This window comes from Oncorhynchus gorbuscha, linkage group LG03 (genome assembly GCF_021184085.1).
Source record: "Oncorhynchus gorbuscha isolate QuinsamMale2020 ecotype Even-year linkage group LG03, OgorEven_v1.0, whole genome shotgun sequence".
NCBI classification, from domain to species: Eukaryota; Metazoa; Chordata; class Actinopteri; order Salmoniformes; family Salmonidae; genus Oncorhynchus; species Oncorhynchus gorbuscha.
In genome coordinates, this window is record NC_060175.1 from 99,699,640 (window position 1) to 99,712,889 (window position 13,250).

Below are 13,250 nucleotides of genomic sequence, written 5' to 3' on the forward strand. Positions count from 1 at the left end.
TGGAGCAGTAGTATAGAGGTACTATATGGAGCAGTAGTATAGAGGTACTATATGGAGCAGTAGTATAGAGGTACTATATGGAGCAGTAGTATAGAGGTACTGTATGGAGCAGTAGTATAGAGGTACTGTATGGAGCAGTAGTATGGAGGTACTATATGGAGTAGTAGTATGGAGGTACTATATGGAGCAGTAGCATGGAGGTACTATATGGAGCAGTAGTATGGAGGTACTATATGGAGCAGTAGTATAGAGGTACTATGTGGAGAAGTAGTACAGAGGTACTATATGGAGCAGTAGTATGGAGGTACTGTATGGAGCAGTAGTATGGAGGTACTATATGGAGCAGTAGTATGGAGGTACTATATGGAGTAGTAGTATGGAGGTACTATATGGAGCAGTAGTATGGAGGTATTATATGGAGCAGTAGTATAGAGGTACTATATGGAGCAGTAGTATGGAGGTACTATATGGAGTAGTAGTATAGAGGTACTATATGGAGTAGCAGTATAGAGGAACTATATGGAGCAGTAGTATGGAGGTACTATATGGAGCAGTAGTATAGAGGTACTGTATGGAGCAGTAGTATAGAGGTACTGTATGGAGCAGTAGTATAGAGGTACTGTATGGAGCAGTAGTATAGAGGTACTATATGGAGCAGTAGTATAGAGGTACTATATGGAGCAGTAGTATAGAGGTACTATATGGAGTAGTAGTATAGAGGTACTATATGGAGCAGTAGTATAGAGGTACTATATGGAGAAGTAGTATAGAGGTACTATATGGAGCAGTAGTATGGAGGTACTATATGGAGCAGTAGTATGGAGGTACTATATGGAGCAGTAGTATAGAGGTACTATATGGAGCAGTAGTATGGAGGTATTAAATGGAGCCGTAGTATGGAGGTACTATATGACAGGTCCTCCCACAGTAGATATAACAGGGCTTCCTCACAGTAGATATAACAGGTCCTCCCACAGTAGATATAACAGGTCCTCCCACAGTAGATATAACAGGTCCTCCCACAGTAGATATGGCAGGTCCTCCCACAGTAGATATAATAGGTTCTCCCACAGTAGATATGACAGGTCCTCCCACAGTAGATATAACAGGTCCTCCCACAGTAGATATAATAGGTTCTCCCACAGTAGATATGACAGGTCCTCCCACAGTAGATATAAAAGGGCTTCCTCACAGTAGATATAACAGGTCCTCCCACAGTACATATGACAGGTCCTCCCACAGTAGATATGACAGGTCCTCCCACAGTAGATATGACAGGTCCTCCCACAGTAGATATGACAGGTCCTCCATCACAGTAGATATGACAGGTCCTCCCACAGTAGATATGACAGGTCCTCCCACAGTAGATATAACAGGGCTTCCTCACAGTAGATATAACAGGTCCTCCCACAGTAGATATGACAGGTCCTCCCACAGTAGATATGACAGGTCCTCCCACAGTAGATATAACAGGGCTTCCTCACAGTAGATATGACAGGTCCTCCCACAGTAGATATGACAGGTCCTCCCACAGTAGATATGACAGGTCCTCCCACAGTAGATATGACAGGTCCCCCCACAGTAGATATGACAGGTCCTGACCCCTCCTGTCTCAGCCTCCAGTATTTATACTGCAGTAGTTTATGTGTCGGGGGGCTAGGGTCACTTTGTTATATCTGGAGTATTTCTCCTGTCTTATCCGGTGTCCTGTGTGAATTTAAGTGTGCTCTCTCTCTCTCTCTCTCTCTCTCTCTCTCTCTCTCTCTCTCTCTCTCTCTCTCTCTCTCTCTCTCTCTCTCTCTCTCTCTCTCTCTCTCTCTCTCTCTCAGGACCTGAGCCCTAGGACCATTTCTCGGGACTACCTGGCATGTTGACTCCTTGCTGTCCCCAGTCCACCTGGCCGTGCTGCTGCTCCAGTTTCCACTCTTCTGCCTGTGATTATTATTATTTGACCATGCTGGTCATTTATGAACATTTGAACATCTTGGCCATGTTCTGTTATAATCTCCACCCGGCACAGCCAGAAAAGGACTGGCCACCCCTCATAGCCTGGTTCCTCTCTAGGTTTCTTCCTAGGTTTTGGCCTTTCTAGGGAGTTTTTCCTAGCCACCGTGCTTCTACACCTGCATTGTTTGCTGTTTGGGGTTTTAGGCTAGGTTTCTGTACAGCACTTTGAGATATCAGCTGATGTACGAAGGGCTATATAAATACATTTTATTTTATTTTATTTTATATGACAGGGCCTCCCACAGTAGATATGACAGGGCCTCCTCAGAATAGAGAGAGGCCAGTTCCCCCCTCCTTTGGAGTAGATAGAGGACAGTTCCCTCCCTCCTTCAGAGTTGATAGAGGACAGTTCTTCCTCCTACAGAATAGATAGATAGAGGACAGTTCCCCCCTCCTTCCGAGTAGATAGAGGACAGCTCCCTCCCTCCTTCAGAGTTGATAGAGGACAGTTCTTCCTCCTACAGAATAGATAGATAGAGGACAGTTCCTCCCCCCTACAAAGTAAATAGAGGACAGTTCCCCCTCCTACAGAGTAAATAGAAGACAGTTCCCCCTCCTACAGAGTAAATAGAGGACAGTTCCCCCTCCTACAGAGTAAATAGAGGACAGTTCCCCCTCCTACAGAGTAAATAGAAGACAGTTCCCCCTCCTACAGAGTAAATAGAGGACAGTTCCCCCTCCTACAAAGTAAATAGAGGACAGTTCCGCCTCCTACAGAGTAAATAGAGGACAGTTCCTCCCTCCTACAAAGTAAATAGAGGACAGTTCCCCTCCTACAGAGTAAATAGAGGACAGTTCCCCCCCTCCTACAGAGTAAATAGAGGACAGGTCCCCCTCCTACAAAGTAAATAGAGGACAGTTCCCCCTCCTACAGAGTAAATAAAGGACAGTTCCCCCTCCTACAAAGTAAATAGAGGACAGTTCCCCCTCCTACAGAGTTTCTGCCTCCTAAATAAAGGACAGTTCCCCTCCTACAGAGTAAATAGAGGACAGTTTCTGCCTCCTACAGAGTAAATAGAGGACAGGTCCCCCTCCTACAGAGTAAATAAAGGACAGTTCCCCCTCCTACAGAGTAAATAGAAGACAGTTCCCCCTCCTACAGAGTAAATAGAGGACAATTCCTCCTCCTACAGAGTAAATAGAGGACAGTTCCCCCTCCTACAGAGTAGATAGAGGACAGTTCCCCCTCCTACAGAGTAAATAGAAGACAGTTCCCCCTCCTACAGAGTAAATAGAGGACAGTTCCCCCTCCTACAGAGTAAATAGAGGACAGTTCCTCCCTCCTACAGAGTAAATAGAGGACAGTTCCTCCCTCCTACAAAGTAAATAGAGGACAGTTCCCCTCCTACAGAGTAAATAGAGGACAGTTCCCCCCTCCTACAGAGTAAATAGAGGACAGGTCCCCCTCATACAAAGTAAATAGAGGACAGTTCCCCCTCCTACAGAGTAAATAAAGGACAGTTCCCCCTCCTACAAAGTAAATAGAGGACAGTTCCCCCTCCTACAGAGTAAATAGAGGACAGTTCCCCCTCCTACAGAGTAAATAGAGGACAGTTCCTGCCTCCTACAGAGTAAATAGAGGACAGTTCCTCCCTCCTACAGAGTAAATAAAGGACAGTTCCCCCTCCTACAAAGTAGAGAGGACAGTTCCCCCTCCTACAGAGTAAATAGAAGACAGTTCCCCCTCCTACAGAGTAAATAGAGGACAATTCCTCCTCCTACAGAGTAAATAGAGGACAGTTCCCCCTCCTACAGAGTAAATAGAGGACAGTTCCCCCTCCTACAGAGTAAATAGAAGACAGTTCCCCCTCCTACAGAGTAAATAGAGGACAGTTCCACCTCCTACAAAGTAAATAGAGGACAGTTCCGCCTCCTACAGAGTAAATAGAGGACACTTCCCCCTCCTACAGAGTAAATAGAGGACAGTTCCCCCTCCTACAAAGTAAATAGAGGACAGTTCCCCCTCCTACAGAGTAAATAGAGGACAGTTCCTCCCTCCTACAGAGTAAATAGAGGACAGTTCCTCCCTCCTACAGAGTAAATAAAGGACAGTTCCCCCTCCTACAAAGTAGAGAGGACAGTTCCCCTCCTACAGAGTGAATAAAGGACAGTTCCCCCTCCTACAGAGTAAATAGAAGACAGTTCCCCCTCCTACAGAGTAAATAGAGGACAGTTCCCCCTCCTACAGAGTAAATAGAGGACAGTTCCCTCTCCTACAGAGTAAATAGAGGACAGTTCCCACTGCTACAGAGTAAATAGAGGACAGTTCCCCCCTCCTACAAAATAAATAGAGGACAGTTCCTCCCTCCTACAAAGTAAAGAGGACAGTTCCTCCCTCCTACAAAGTAGAGAGGACAGTTCCTCCCTCATACAGAGTAAATAGAGGACAGTTCCCCCTCCTACAGAGTAAATAGAGGACAGTTCCCCCTCCTACAGAGTAAATAGAGGACAGTTCCTCCCTCCTACAAAGTTGAGAGGACAGTTCCTCCCTCCTACAAAGTAAATAGAGGACAGTTCCTCCTCCTACAAAGTAAATAGAGGACAGTTCCCCCTCCTACAGAGTAAATAGAGGACAGTTCCCCCTCCTACAAAGTAAATAGAGGACAGTTCCCCCTCCTACAGAGTAAATAGAGGACAATTCCTCCTCCTACAGAGTAAATAGAGGACAGTTCCCCCTCCTACAGAGTAAATAGAGGACAGTTCCCCCTCCTACAGAGTAAATAGAAGACAGTTCCCCCTCCTACAGAGTAAATAGAGGACAGTTCCCCCTCCTACAAAGTAAATAGAGGACAGTTCCGCCTCCTACAGAGTAAATAGAGGACAGTTCCCCCTCCTACAGAGTAAATAGAGGACAGTTCCCCCTCCTACAAAGTAAATAGAGGACAGTTTCCCCTCCTACAGAGTAAATAAAGGACAGTTCCCCCTCCTACAAAGTAAATAGAGGACAGTTCCCCCTCCTACAGAGTAAATAGAGGACAGTTCCCCCTCCTACAGAGTAAATAGAGGACAGTTCCTCCCTCCTACAGAGTAAATAGAGGACAGTTCCTCCCTCCTACAAAGTATAGAGGACAGTTCCTCCCTCCTATAGAGTAGATAGAGGACATTTCTCCCCCTCCTACAAGGTAGATAGAGGCCAGTTCCTCCCTCCTACAGGGTAGATAGAAGACAGTTCCTACTTTTATAGAGTAGATAGATAGAAAAGTTCATTGTCTGTCCCCAACAAGTCTCATCTGGCTCCCCTTCTCATGTAGTCTAACCGTTGTCTATTCTAATAAAACAAATAAAAAAGTTCATCCTCCCACAGAGTAGATAGATAGCAGAATCCCTCCTACAGTACTAGGGCTATAAGAGACAGTGGATAGATAGCAGAATCCCTCCTACAGTACTAGGGCTATAAGAGACAGTGGATAGATAGCAGAATCCCTCCTACAGTACTAGGGCTACTCCTACAGTACTAGGGCTATAAGAGACAGTGGATAGATAGCAGAATCCCTCCTACAGTACTAGGGCTATAAGAGACAGTGGATAGATAGCAGAATCCCTCCTACAGTACTAGGGCTATAAGAGACAGTGGATAGATAGCAGAATCCCTCCTACAGTACTAGGGCTATAAGAGACAGTGGATAGATAGCAGAATCCCTCCTACAGTACTAGGGCTATAAGAGACAGTGGATAGATAGCAGAATCCCTCCTACAGTACTAGGACTATAAGAGACAGTGGATAGATAGCAGAATCCCTCCTACAGTACTAGGGCTATAAGAGACAGTGGATAGATAGCAGAATCCCTCCTACAGTACTAGGGCTATAAGAGACAGTGGATAGATAGCAGAATCCCTCCTACAGTACTAGGGCTATAAGAGACAGTGGATAGATAGCAGAATCCCTCCTACAGTACTAGGGCTATAAGAGACAGTGGATAGATAGCAGAATCCCTCCTACAGTACTAGGGCTATAAGAGACAGTGGATAGATAGCAGAATCCCTCCTACAGTACTAGGGCTATAAGAGACAGTGGATAGATAGGAAGAGTTCCACCCACAGAAAAAAGAGTACTGTGATCACAGGCGGTCGGTGGCAGGGTGAGACAGAGGAGAGCTCAGACCGTATCTACTAACTCAACACAAGGAGGACAAAAACACATTTGATGAGAGAGGGGCTGACACCAACGCTTAGCTTTATCAACTGTACACAGCTTGACTCTGGCTCACAAAGCCAATCTGCCCTGAGCCAAATAACAGACCCCATATCTCTTTAAAAATAGAGATTTAGCGCCCGCTGCACCCTGAGCTTGTTATCTGTTAGCGGGTGGCATGTAACCTGATAACAACAAAGAGAAGAAGAGAGAGGAACAAAGAGAAGAAGAGAGAGGAACAGAGAGAAGAGAGAGGAACAAAGAGAAGAAGAGAGAGGAACAAGAGAAAAAGAGAGAGGAACAGAGAGAAGAGAGAGGAACAAAGAGAAGAAGAGAGAGGAACAAAGAGAAGAAGAGAGAGGAACAAAGAGAAGAAGAGAGAGGAACAAGAGAAAAAGAGAGAGGAACAGAGAGAAGAGAGAGGAACAAAGAGAAGAAGAGAGAGGAACAAGAGAAAAAGAGAGAGGAACAGAGAGAAGAAGAAAGAGGAACAGAGAGAAGAGAGAGGAACAAAGAGAAAAAGAGAGAGGAACAGAGAGAAGAAGAAAGAGGAACAGAGAGAAGAGAGAAGAACAAAGAGAAGAAGAGAGAGGAACAAGAGAAAAAGAGAGAGGAACAGAGAGAAGAAGAAAGAGGAACAGAGAGAAGAGAGAGGAACAAAGAGAAGAAGAGAGAGGAACAAGAGAAAAAGAGAGAGGAACAGAGAGAAGAAGAGAGAGGAACAAAGAGAAGAAGAGAGAGGAACAAGAGAAAAAGAGAGAGGAACAGAGAGAAGAAGAAAGAGGAACAGAGAGAAGAGAGAGGAACAAAGAGAAGAAGAGAGAGGAACAAGAGAAAAAGAGAGAGGAACAAAGAGAAGAAGAGAGAGGAACAAGAGAAAAAGAGAGAGGAACAGAGAGAATAAGAAAGAGGAACAGAGAGAAGAGAGAGGAACAAAGAGAAGAAGAGAGAGAGAAACTTCACAGCCATACACAGTGAGAGGAGGAGAGGGAGAGGAAGCTTCACAGCCATACACAGTGAGAGGAGGAGAGGGAGAGGAAGCTCACAGCCATACACAGTGAGAGGAGGAGAGGGAGAGGAAGCTCACAGCAATACACAGTGAGAGGAGGAGAGGGAGAGGAAGCTCACAGCAATACACAGTGAGAGGAGGAGAGGGAGAGGAAGCTCACAGCCATACACAGTGAGAGGAGGAGAGGGAGAGGAAGCTCACAGCAATACACAGTGAGAGGAGGAGAGGGAGAGGAAGCTCACAGCCATACACAGTGAGAGGAGGAGAGGGAGAGGAAGCTTCACAGCCATACACAGTGAGAGGAGGAGAGGGAGAGGAAGCTCAACTGCCATATACAGTGAGAGGAGGAGAGGGAGAGGAAGCTTCACAGCCATACACAGTGAGAGGAGGAGAGGGACAGGAAGCTTCACAGCCATACACAGTGAGAGGAGGAGAGGGAGAGGAAGCTTCACAGCCATACACAGTGAGAGGAGGAGAGGGACAGGAAGCTTCCCAGCCATACACAGTGAGAGGAAGAGTTTGGGCATTGCTGTAACTTTTTGGAATCTACGTGCCAAATGCACATCAATTAATTGGTTCCACTGCACCTGGCAGGCAAGCTCTGCTAAAGTAAAACATTTTAACCCCCTGTTTTTGTGATTTTCAATTGGTAGTTACAGTCTTGTCCGACCTCTGCAACTCCCGTACGGACTCGGGAGAGGCGACAGTCGAGAGCCATCGATCCTCCAAAATGCGACCTTCCCAAGCCGCACTGCTTCTTGACACACTGCTCTCTTCACCCAGAAGCCAGCAACACAACTGGCGTTCGAAAGTCAGAGTGCACGCGCCCGGCCCGCCACAAGGAGTCGCTATAGTGTGATGGGACAAGGAAGTCCCAGCCTGCTAAACCTTCCCCTAACCCAGACGACGCTGGGCCAATTGTGCGCCGCCTCATGGGTCTCCTGGTCGCGGCCGGCTAAGACACAGCCTGGGACGAACCCGGGTCTGTAGTGACTCCTGCCTTAGACAGTTGAGCCACTCGGGAGGCCAACAGCTAAAGGTTTTTTTGAAAGAAAGAGTCATAGTATTTTAACCCAGGGGCACGTTCAGCAGGACACAACGTCTTGGGACGTTCAGATAGAAATATGATATGTAGAACAGACATGCCTCTCCGACATGTAGAATAAGGAATCACATCGGCTCTATTCATGGACTTTCTATCTGCAACGCTCGAGAATGTTTTGCAACTGAGTGTGGCTCAGGTCATATTTTCCGGGTATAGAGTAGTATAGAGCAGAATAGAGCAGTATAGAGCAGTATAGAGCAGTATAGAGCAGTATAGAGCAGAATAGAGCGGTGTAGAGCAGAATAGAGCAGTATAGAGCAGTATAGAGCAGTATAGAGCAGAATAGAGCAGTATAGAGCAGTATAGAGCAGTATAGAGCAGTATAGAGCAGTATAGAGCAGTATAGAGCAGTATAGAGCAGTATAGAGCAGAATATAGAGCAGAATAGAGCAGTATAAAGCAGTATAGAGCAGTATAGAGCAGAATAGAGCAGTATAGAGCAGTATAGAGCAGTATAGAGCAGAATAGAGCAGTATAGAGCAGAATAGAGCGGTATAGAGCAGAATAGAGCAGTATAGAGCAGAATAGAGCAGTATGGAGCGGTAATTTCCGGTCACAACTTGCAGACTTGTTTATGTGTTGCTGTGCGTTTTGTTGCTGACCTTACTTTGCTACCTGACAACTTTACGGTTTTTATTTTTTAATTACCTTTATATTTTTGGTTTTTCCCTCACTCAACTTTTTTTCATTCAACTTTTTCACTCCGGATGCTTTATCTGGACGTGGTTCGTCAGGACCTCCAACAGCCAAAGCTAAATAATAACATTAACATGATGCCTTCTAATTGCAGTCGCTGTACTCATAATACACAGGAGAACGATCGCCTTCTGGCGAGGATAGCTGTGTTGCAAGCCCAGCTTCAGACGCACTCGTTAGGCAAGGGTAATTTCAGTGTAGGAAAGGATGAAACAGCATCTGTGCCACCAGTAAGTACTGATAGTAACGTTAGTATAAATCCCCTCGCACGGTCTCCGCAGCCGGACAACTTTCTCATGGTTTCTGGAGGGAAATGCTGTATGAATGCTCAACCGGTGTCACTCATTCAGCCGACAGACAACTGGCGTTCGAAAGCCAGAGTGCACGCGCCTGGCCCGCCACAAGGAGTCGCTAGAGTGTGATGGGACAAGGAAGTCCCAGCCTGCTAAACCTTCCCCTAACCCAGACGACGCTGGGCCAATTGTGCGCCGCCTCATGGGTCTCCTGGTCGCGGCCGGCTAAGACACAGCCACAATTGGCCCAGCGTCGTGATTGGCCTGACTGAAACATGGCTTAAGCCTGATGAATTTACTGTGTTCAATGAGAACTCACCTCCTGGTTACACTAGTGACCATATCCCCTGTGCATCCCGCAAAGGCGGAGGTGCTGCTAACATTTATGACAGCAAATTTCAATTTACAAAAATAAAAATGATGTTTTCGCCTTTTGAGCTTCCATTCATGAAATCTAAGCAGCCTACTCAATCACTTTTTATAGCTACTGTTTACAGGCCTCCTGGGCCATATACAGCGTTCCTCATTGAGTTCCCTGAATTCCTATCGGACCTTGTAGTCATAGCAGATAATATTCTAATTTTTGGTGACTTTAATATTCACATTCCCACTTCAAAAGGCTTTCAGAGCCATCATCGACTCAGTGGGTTTTGTCCAACATGTCTCTGGACCTACTCACTGTCATAGTCATACTCTGGACCTAGTTTTGTCCCATGGAATAAATGTTGTGGATCTTAATGTTTTTCCTCATAATCCTGGACTATCGGACCACCATTTTATTACGTTTGCAATTGCAACAAATAATCTGCTCAGACCCCAATCAAGGAGCATCAAAAGTCATGCTATGCATTCACAGACAACACAAAAATTTCTTGATACCCTTCTAGACTCCTTCAGCCTACCCAAGGACGTCAGAGGACAAAAATCAGTTAACCACCTAACTGAGGAACTCAATTTAACCTTGCGCAATACCCTAGATGCAGTTGCATCCCTAAAAACTAAAAACATTTCTCATAAGAAACTAGCTCCCTGGTATACAGAAAATACCCGAGGTCTGAAGCAAGCTTCCAGAAAATTGGAACGGAAATGGCGCCACACCAAAATGGAAGTCTTCCGACTAGCTTGGAAACACAGTACCGTGCAGTACCGAAGAGCCCTTACTGCTGCTCGATCATCCTATTTTTCTAACTTAATTGAAGAAAATAAGAACAATCCGAAATATATTTTTGATACTGATAACTAAAAAGCAGCATTCCCCAAGTGAGGATGGCTTTCACTTCAGCAGTAATAAATTAATGAACTTCTTTGAGGATAAGATCATGATCCTTAAAAAGCAAATTACAGACTCCTCTTTAAATCTGCATATTCCTTCAAAGCTCAGTTGTCCTGAGTCTGCACAACTCTGCCAGGACCTAGGATCAAGAGAGACACTCAAGTGTTTTAGTACTATATCTCTTGACACAAAGATGAAAATAATCATGGCCTCTAAACCTTCAAGCTGCATACTGGACCCTATTCCAACTAAACTACTGAAAGAGCTGCTTCCTGTGCTTGGCCCTCCTATGTTGAACATAATAAACGGCTCTCTATCCACTGGATGTGTACCAAACTCACTAAAAGTGGCAGTAATAAAGCCTCTCTTGAAAAAGCCAAACCTTGACCCAGAAAATATAAAAAACTATCGGCCTATATCGAATCTTCCATTCCTCTCAAACATTTTAGAAAAGGCTGTTGCGCAGCAACTCACTGCCTTGCTGAAGACAAACAATGTATACGAAATGCTTCAGTCTGGTTTTAGACCCCATCATTGCACTGAGACTGCACTTGTGAAGGTGGTAAATTACCTTTTAATGGCGTCAGACCGAGGCTCTGCATCTGTCCTCGGGCTCCTAGACCTTAGTGCTGCTTTTGATACCATCGATCACCATATTCTTTTAGAGAGATTGGAAAGCCAAATTGGTCTACACGGACAAGTTCTGGCCTGGTTTAGATCTTATCTGTCGGAAAGATATCAGTTTGTCTCTGTGAATGTTTTGTCCTCCTTTGACCACTATTGTTTTCACTATATATTTTACCTCTTGGGGATGTCATTCGAAAACACAATGTTAACTTTCACTGCTATGCGGATGACACACAGCTGTACATTTCAATGAAACATGGTGAAGCCCCAAAATTGCCCTCGCTAGAAGCCTGTGTTTCAGACATAAGGAAGTGGCTGCAAACATTCTACTTTTAAACCTGGACAAAACAGAGATGCTTGTTCTAGGTCCCAAGAAACAAAGAGATCTTCTGTTGAATCTGACAATTAATCTTAATGATTGTAGTCGTCTCAAATAAAACTGTGAAGGACCTCGGCGTTACAACCTGCCCATGGACTGCGGTTGAAAATTAGCCGGCTGGCTAAAACCGGCACTTTTACTGAAACGTTGATTAATGTGCACTGTCCCTGTAAAAAAGAAATAAACTAAACTAAACTAAACTCTGGACCCTGATCTCTCTTTTGACGAACATATCAAGACTGTTTCAAGGAAAGCTTTTTTCCATCTACGTAACATTGCAAAAATCAGAAACTTTCTGTCCAAAAATGATGCAGAAAAATGAATCCGTGCTTTTGTTACTTCTAGGTTAGACTACTGCAATGCTCTACTTTCCGGCTACCCGGATAAAGCACTAAATAAACTTCAGTTAGTGCTAAATACTCCTGCTAGAATCCTGACTAGAACCAAAAAATGTGATCATATTTCTCCAGTGCTAGCCTCCCTACACTGGTTTCCTGTCAAGGCAAGGGCTGATTTCAAGGTTTTACTGTTAACCTACAAAGCATTACATGGGCTTGCTCCTACCGATCTCTTTGATTTGGTCCTGCCGTACATACCTACACGTACGCTACGGTCACAAGACGCAGGCCTCCTAATTGTCCCTAGAATTTCTAAGCAAACAACTGGAGGCAGAGCTTTCTCCTATAGAGCTCCATTTTTATGGAATGGTCTGCCTACCCATGTGAGAGACCAAACTCGGTCTCAACCTTTAAGTCTTTACTGAAGACTCATCTCTTCAGTGGATCATATGATTGAGTGTAGTCTGGCCCAGGAGTGTGAAGGTGAACGGAAAGGCTCTGGAGCAACGAACCGCCCTTGCTGTCTCTGCCTGGTCGGTTCCCCTCTTTCCACTGGGATTCTCTGCCTCTAACCCTATTACAGGGGCTAAGTCACTGGCTTACTGGTGCTCTTTCATGCTGTCCCTAGGATGGGTGAGCCACTTGAGTGAGTTGACTCACTGATGTGATCTTCCTGTCTGGGTTGGCGCTCCCCCTTGGGTTGTGCCGTGGCGGAGATCTTTGTGGGCTATACTCGGCCTTGTCTCAGGATGGTAAGTTGGTGGTTGAAGGTATCCCTCTAGTGGTGTGGGGGCTGTGCTTTGGAAAAGTGAGTGGGGTTATATCCTTCCTGTTTGGCCCTGTCCAGAGGTATCATCGGATGGGGCCACAGTGTCTCCTGACCCCTCTTGTCTCAGCCTCCAGTATTTATGTAGTAGTTTATGTGTCGGTGGGCTAGGGTCAGTTTGTTATTTCTGGAGTACTTCTCCTGTCTTATCTGGTGTCCTGTGTGAATTTAAGTGTGCTCTCTCTAATTCTCTCTTTCTCTCTTTCTTTTTCTCTCTCGAAGGACCTGAGCCCTAGGACCATGCCTCAGGACTACCTGGCGTGATGACTCCTTGCTGTCCCCAGTCCACCTGGCCGTGCTGCTGCTCCAGTTTCAACTGTTCTGCCTGCGGCTATGGAATGCTGACCTGTTCAACGTGCTACCTGTCCCAGACCTATTATTTGATCATGCTGGTCATTTATGAACATTTGACCATCTTGGCCATGTTCTGTTATAATCTCCACCCGGCACAGCCAGAAGAGGACTGGCCACCCCTCATAGCCTGGTTCCCCTCTAGGTTTCTTCCTAGGTTTTGGCCTTTCTAGGGAGTTTTTCCTAGCCACCGTGCTTCTACACCTTTATTGCT

The 13,250-nt window shown here is 45.5% G+C and overlaps 1 protein-coding gene across 3 annotated transcripts in view; it reads right to left on the reverse strand.

Moving 5' to 3' along the window:
* Positions 1 to 13,250, reverse strand: part of LOC124032358 (copine-8-like) — a 211,626-nt gene that overhangs the window by 165,099 nt on the left and 33,277 nt on the right. The window lies entirely within an intron of this gene.